Raw genomic sequence first — 7301 nt, 5'->3', positions numbered from 1 at the left:
CTATAAACTGGCGTCGCAACGGCTATGGTCATCGACGGAAATGAGAAAGCCACAAAAGGGAGGAGAGAGGTGCAAATGTCAAACCGGGCGTGCGCATTCTAGAATGAGGAAATTAAAGTGATTAAAAACGTAGCAACGCAAAAACACTTCTCTTAGCATACACTTCCAGACAAAAAACCTTCAGGGTTCCTACCAAAATTCCGTTTAAGATAAGGAGACACCGGAGATGCGTCGTCCATATAGATATCCATGAACATACACAAGTATCTTGAGGCCAAATAGGTACCCAAACACTGAGTCACCCTTACAATCGTTATTTATTCAGGTGCGCCGACATCAGGCCAAGCGATATAAATATAGTTTTGCTACGGAATAACATCTGGGATGAATAACTTGCTGGTCTGTAATGCGCTTATGCCTCTCACATTCAAGTTTCTTTTTTTTTTTTTTTTTTTGTAGCATACTTGTTAAACTAGAATGTGACCAAAATGGTTGTATTTACTACGATCACTTAAATCTTCCATAATAAATGTTGTACGAAAATCAGCTGCATATTTAATTTAGTACAAGAACAAACAGTATCTCTGGCAAACTATATGTGTACGTATAAACAAACACAGACTAGTATTACTGACAGACACATATACACACATATACACAGATTGAGTCAAAACTGTTGACTCAAACCTGAACTTAATTATTTTTTAGCCAAAAACCATAATGATTAACAATCAAATCTGCACTGTAAATAGGTAGCAACGTTTGAATATGTACGGAAAACTTAAAGCAATTTTGGTACTTTGGATAGAATAATTTTCTAATGTAAAACAGTCTGGAGAAATTCCAAAAGCCACACTGAGAGAGAGAGAGAGAGAGAGAGAGAGAGAGAGAGAGAGAGAGAGAGAGAGAGAGAACTCGTTACTCCATGAAGACGTCTTCACTGCAGGACACGGGAGCTAAGATGTAATGTCTGATACTGGTACTTAACTTCTAATGCTTTTGTAACAACAAGAGGCCTCATCAACTTGACGTAGTCTAAGACACAATATTCCGAGTAATCCTTTTCCTCTTATCGGCAAACATTCACCTTAGGTCAGACCCAATTTTCTCTATCTTCCACTAAATGAAATACAAGGAATATTTTTATGTCTTTTTTTTCTGATCTTCCCTTTTCATTATCTATATATATTTCGAGATTCGGAGAAAACGATACACGATACAAAAATTGGAAAGAAGCTTCTTCATACTGTCGTCTTCTTGAGAGAGAGAGAGAGAGAGAGAGAGAGAGAGAGAGAGAGAGAGAGAGAGAGAGAGAGAGAGAGAGAGGCCTTGAAATGCTGCGGTCGTACGAATTCAGTCTTCATCACGAAACTACGTAATGCTCTTGTGAAATATTACCCGTTTCAAATCCACTTTTTGTTGCACTATTCTTCATTAGTCTCTCCTTTTCACAATATTTCAATTTCCGTTGATGCCTCGGGAAATTCAACGAAAACTTGAAAAGACGAGGAACGAAAAATATTAATCTCTTTTATTAGTCTTTGACATATAAAAGAGAAATGGTTTTCTAACCAACGGGCTGGTGTTTTTCACCGATCTTTAAATACTGTTCGCTGATAGCAAACATTTCTTAAATTTCTGTAAAGCTCCGCTGCTCAAGCATATAAAAATAGCATTGCATGCAAACATGAATACAAGGGTTATAAAAACTATTTTTCTTTTCTAAAGTTAAGCTATTTAAAAAATAAGTTACTTTTAGCCAGCAGCCTGTTTCAACATACAAATGAGTGTAATCGCACCAACATTTGGAAAGATGTCTACAAAATTATGTACTATACTGTAACAATAGCGTAAAAAGAAACATTATTGGATCCTGCATTATAAAGAAAGATCTGAAAGAAGTGATTAACACCATTCGAGGTATGTGAAGATTTCGATCAACTTTCGGCTGTGCTTTTCTAATGTTGGGGTGTAGTTCCATAGTGGGTCTGGTGTGGCACTAGAGAAGGCCAAGGGTTAATGTCTGAAACAGCTGTCGGCTTGGGAATGAATAAATATATAGTAGTAGTGGTGGCATTTTTTGTTTATCCCTAAAAGATTTTAGCCTCAAAAATTGGAGGTAGTAGTTGAGATATCAGAAGGGATGCCAGTAATTTATAGATACCACACAGGTATTAGCAACTGAAGAGAATGAAGGAAAGACTGCCATAGAAAGCGCGCATGTTCACACTGATATACTGTATATGTATATGTATGTATGTATATAATATATATATACAAATAAATACATATGTATATATATGTATATATATATGTATACATGCAGATATATTAGTGTGCGCGTGGGCGCTTTCTATGGCAATCTTTCCTTCATTCTCTTCAATTGCTAATACCTGCGTGGTACTATAAATTACTGGCATCGCTTCTGGTATCTCAACTACTACCTCCAATTTTGAGACTAAAGATTTGAAGGATGTATATATATATATATATATATATATATATATATATATATATATATATATATATATATATATATATATATATATATATATATATATATATATATATATATATATATATATATATATATATATATATATATATATATATATATATATATATAGCTTTGAGTAGGAAATTAGCAGTGGGAAAAAGACGCCATGGAAGATCTGAACAGAGGTAGGCCTACACACCCCAGATCGCCTGATTTGGGGGAACCAGTACCCCACCTTAGCCCCCATAATCGTACGATTTGTGGGGGTGTCAGGTAGCCGTTAGGGAATCGTTAATTTAACAAGGGCGAATGCGGGATAAAGGGGCTACTATTTTGAACCTTAGGGACTTAGCTATAAGGCTTCTTACTGTATGGACCTACTACTGGCTTTGGGAATTGCTTTCAGATTCGACCTATGCCTTTGTGTTCACCTCAAAAATACCCCAAGATGCCAAGCAGTTCCGGGCAAGCCAAACGCCACCAGACGCTTCTCTCCCACCCGAGAGAGAACACTAAGAGCACCTCATCCTTCTCTCTGCACACTGGCACGACTGCAATCGCCTGAGTATCCACCAGATCTGACAAGAGCTCTGCAAAGAACAGGTTAAGGTACGTCTGGGAATGCAATCCCTTGCCAGTTACTATCCCTTCTCGTGAACTTCTCTCCATATTTTCATTATTTCCAAATTTCCACTCTCCTAAACAAAGCCCCCTTTGTTAAAGCAAACCTACCAACAAAGCAGCACATGATTCACCCCTAAGCTCCAATCAAATTAACTCTGATCAGAATTAGATTACTCCCTCCATAGTGTTACCAAGGGTATCCGGTCATTTCTTCGAAAACAGATCTTCGAAAACAGGTCTTCGAAAACAAATCTTCGAAATCAAAAACTTCGAAGTACAATAACTTCGAATAGCATAATCTTCGTAGTAAACTACTTCGACATGCCACTTTCTTCAAATCACCAATTTGTCACTTCTCTCTCTCTCAATCCCATTTAAAAGGAGTGGAAGGCAGAATAAAGAGGAAAACCCTCACCTACCCTCAACTACCCAAGTAGGTTTGCTTAGCGACACAGGGTCCAGGTATCCCAAAAAATAGGAAACAAATAACGTAATGTTTTTTTTTTTTTTTTTTTTTTTTTTTTTTTTTTTGAAGGATAATCAAAAACACTTGCATTAAAATTTTTATTAAAACAAAATAATTAAAAAACAATTGTCAGGACAATTTCTATCAGAAGTTATACAAACATAAATCATTGTTTAGAACTTGAGGTTGTGGGAAATTCCACGTAGATAGTCTATTATGTCAGTTGAATCGTCAAAAGAGGAGACGAGGTTCTTGAGACGGTCCGTACTGGCTTTGTATTTCTTCGAAATCTTCTGGAACTCAAAACCGCTATTTATGCGTTCTAGGTTTACTTCATTTAAAGATTGTTCCCTTTTAAGTGCACTTAAGAATTTCCATATAGTTGGATGATAAGAAGAAACTTGCTGTAAGAATCCTCTATGCCAGCCCTCGACTAAATTATGCGTTTTGGGTAAATCTTTTTCCACTCTCTCGAAGCATGACCACATATCAACATTATATTTGGGAGCTCGACGTCTTCCCCTTCTGTCAGGACGCCCAATCCAATTGTCTTCGAAGTAATCGAGAACACTATCTGCCTCGCCAGGAATGATATTTTCATCGATAAGCAAATTGAAACCTTCAACAACTCTGTTTGGTGGCAAAAAGGCAAGCGCTGAGAGCATACGTATATTTAAAGCAAATTCGGCATCAGTGTCATAAAGCGATTTTAGTCCACACGCACAAAGTTTCCTATATATACATTGACAAAAATGAAAGAAACAGCCATAGTTAGCAATCTGTGGAAATTCTGAGTTGATCGCATTTATCATCCCAGGTTCAAAATCAATCAAAATTGAATCGATGGCCAAGTTAGGAGCAAGTACTTTAATTTCTTTCCACACTTCGATGTAAGTTTGTTCTCTTTTATTCGGCAGCAATGCATAGATGAGTGGAATTGTAAGTCTATTTTTGACACCATGAACAGTATACAGTTGTTCGAAAATAGATGGCACCGTTTTAAATGTCCCGTCAGCATATAAATGGCGGCAGGTAGACAGAACTTGCAAACTGTGTGCAGTTGAAAAAATTAGAATTCTGTCGTCTGAGGCACCAGAATCAAACATTAGGAATAGGTCACCATTATTGGTTTTTGTTTGGTCATCCGTAAAAACCAAATCCCTCCTATGCAAAGGCATAACTAATCCGATATCCTCTTTCTACCTAACACGCCGCACTGTCCTTTTTATGCTACTTGTGGTAGGTAATGCAACTGCTGCTGCTTGCGAAACTTGTGACGCTACATCCGAAATTATTACGTGTGGTGCTTCCCGACTGTTTTTTTGCTTTATCCTTTACATCCTCCATAAATCTGAAAACTTCAACACTTTCTGGATCACCGGCATGATTATGTTGTTTGGGTTCCTTTCTCACTTCATTTTCAATCGTTATCGTACGGCTCTTACATTTGTTTTCAAAATCCTTACACTTCCAGTACGTTTTATTCTCTACACTTTTGTCTTTAACAAACAAATATCCGTTTAACAGGAGCATTGGCTTTCCTTTTGAACTTTTTACAAATTCAGCCATCTCCTTAAAGGGTGCTTCCACTGCGAAAAATATATTGAACTAAAGAGAAAGCAAACGTTACTTTGTTTTCGCACATTAGCGTGAAATTGGTGATTTGAAGAAAGTGGCATGTCGAAGTAGTTTACTACGAAGATTATGCTATTCGAAGTTATTGTACTTCGAAGTTATTGCACTTCGAAGTTTTTGATTTCGAAGATCTGTTTTCGAAGATCTGTTTCCGAAGAAATGACCGCAAACCGTTACCAAGGGCTAATTAAACTTAATTGATTATTTCCTCCATGGTGTTTAGTTAATTTAGTGTGAGAGGAACTCCTTGTTTTGAATGCTAACCTGGAATTCTCTTCCAGAAATCCTGCTACTCTGCTCCAAAGCGGTCGGTCCCAGCCTTGTGAAACAATTCCACTTAGAAGTACTGCCATTTCTGTTAAGCAAGAATTGCCTGAACCGCAGTTCCCATTGCACACAAGACAGCCTGAGCATTCCAGCCGTAGTCACCCTTTGTATAATTAGGAATTTGCTATGCCTGGCCTAATTTTATTTCACATTATATGTGCTCGCTTGCTGTATCATCAGCCTTTCCAGATTAATTTCTTGATTGCTTCGTCTGTAAATAAATTCAGTTTAACGTAACCGGATAACATTTCCCATGGTGACCTTCCACTCCCTGATTAATTAATGATGATTAAGGTAAGTCATCCCTCTTTCCCATCCGTTTATTACATTCTGGATGCTATCTGTTGGCCCGTTAAGGCAGTTCATGATAAAAAATACCTGCACATTCCTCCAACAGACCCCAGAATGTAAGAATATATACATATATATATATATATATATATATATATATATATATATATATATATATATATATATATATATATATATATATATGTGACTGTGGTTGTGAGCGTAAATAAAATCACAGGTTTGCAAAAACAAGATTTAATCCATTTTTATTTGTTCATTTTCCTCACCTTTTGTATGTCTTTTTTCAACCGCAATTTCATTTTCAGAAACTTTTACAACCTAGCATAGAAAGCTAGATTAAGTTTTCCATGTTAAAGCTAAGAAAACCTTGACATATAAAATTAAATTCTTTGCAGCAAAAAAAAAAAAAATGTAGTAGGGAAACATGAAGTAACCATCTAAGAAAAAACGAAGATTATAATTCAATTTGATTCAAAAGAACTTCTTCAGGTAATCGTCAAAACAACTTGACCTGGCATTTTGTCACCTTTCACCTTTACTAACTGATACTTATCCTTCAGCTCTTCCTCTCAATCACCTTCATCTGCCAAGGGTGAACCTCTGGCAGACCTTAACGCTACACCTTCTCTGGCCAACCAGGAACTGTCCAGCCGGGATGCAGACACTGGGTCTACCCTTACAACGGCTGTCACAGCAGTCGAAGTAGGGAGCCTTTCCGTAGCTCCTAGGGCTGCCTCTGATCCTGCTCCTGACAGCACTTCTGGCCTTTCCCCAGAGTCGGTGCCCTCATCACCTCATAGGAATGGCGTAGCCAGACCTTGGAGGAACCTGAAGAAGAAGAAGAAGAAGAAGGGGCAGAAGAGATCCAGTTAACCAATAAGAGCCACAAGCTCTCCTTGGCACTCGTGCTCCATTGGCACAGTGTCGTTTCCACCTCAGAGTGATCCTGGCACCTACCCAGAGGAGGTAGCCTGCGTGATCCCTGCCCAAGTAGACTAACATCTAACACCCTTGTCATCTTGTAGTACTAACCTTATTAATAACCTTACGATAAAATGATCCGATTCTCAAGCTGGTACACCCCTGACCGCTTACCATTATTAACCCTTCAGGTTAATTATTGCGTAACCCATAATTAATTGCATTTGGTTAGGTCAGTGTCATTTAATTTAGTACCAGGGCCATAGGATAGTAGACCACATCAATAAGACACATTTACCATGTACCCGTTGCCTAGGAGTAGACTTCCCCTGTCGTCAGAGACAGCCAGTAGAAGTCTGCAGATACCTTTGCTTAGGCGTTAGGCTCTGCTGTAGTAAGTAAGTTAGGAAAACTAGTATCCCCTCCTAGCAGTTAGGTAGGTCCTTTTAGCTAGCTGCAGTGCAAAAGCACAACTCATTCAGGGACGCTAGCTGACTAGTTGAGACGAATAACTTACTT

The 7301-nt window shown here is 37.9% G+C and overlaps 1 long non-coding RNA gene across 1 annotated transcript in view; it reads left to right on the top strand.

The window, feature by feature from the left end:
• The first annotated feature begins 2835 nt into the window (after window positions 1-2835).
• LOC136843241 (uncharacterized) overlaps window positions 2836-7301 on the top strand; it is a 5728-nt gene continuing 1262 nt past the window's right edge. The window contains exons 1-3 of the long non-coding RNA XR_010854495.1: window positions 2836-3106; window positions 5504-5843; window positions 6501-7301. The exon at window positions 6501-7301 is cut by the window's right edge and continues 660 nt beyond it. This is a non-coding gene — a long non-coding RNA (uncharacterized lncRNA). The remainder of the gene's footprint in view (window positions 3107-5503; window positions 5844-6500) is intronic.

The sequence above is a fragment of the Macrobrachium rosenbergii genome, chromosome 11 (assembly GCF_040412425.1).
Source record: "Macrobrachium rosenbergii isolate ZJJX-2024 chromosome 11, ASM4041242v1, whole genome shotgun sequence".
In the NCBI taxonomy this organism is placed as follows: Eukaryota; Metazoa; Arthropoda; class Malacostraca; order Decapoda; family Palaemonidae; genus Macrobrachium; species Macrobrachium rosenbergii.
This window is presented reverse-complemented; position numbering and strand designations above follow the sequence as displayed.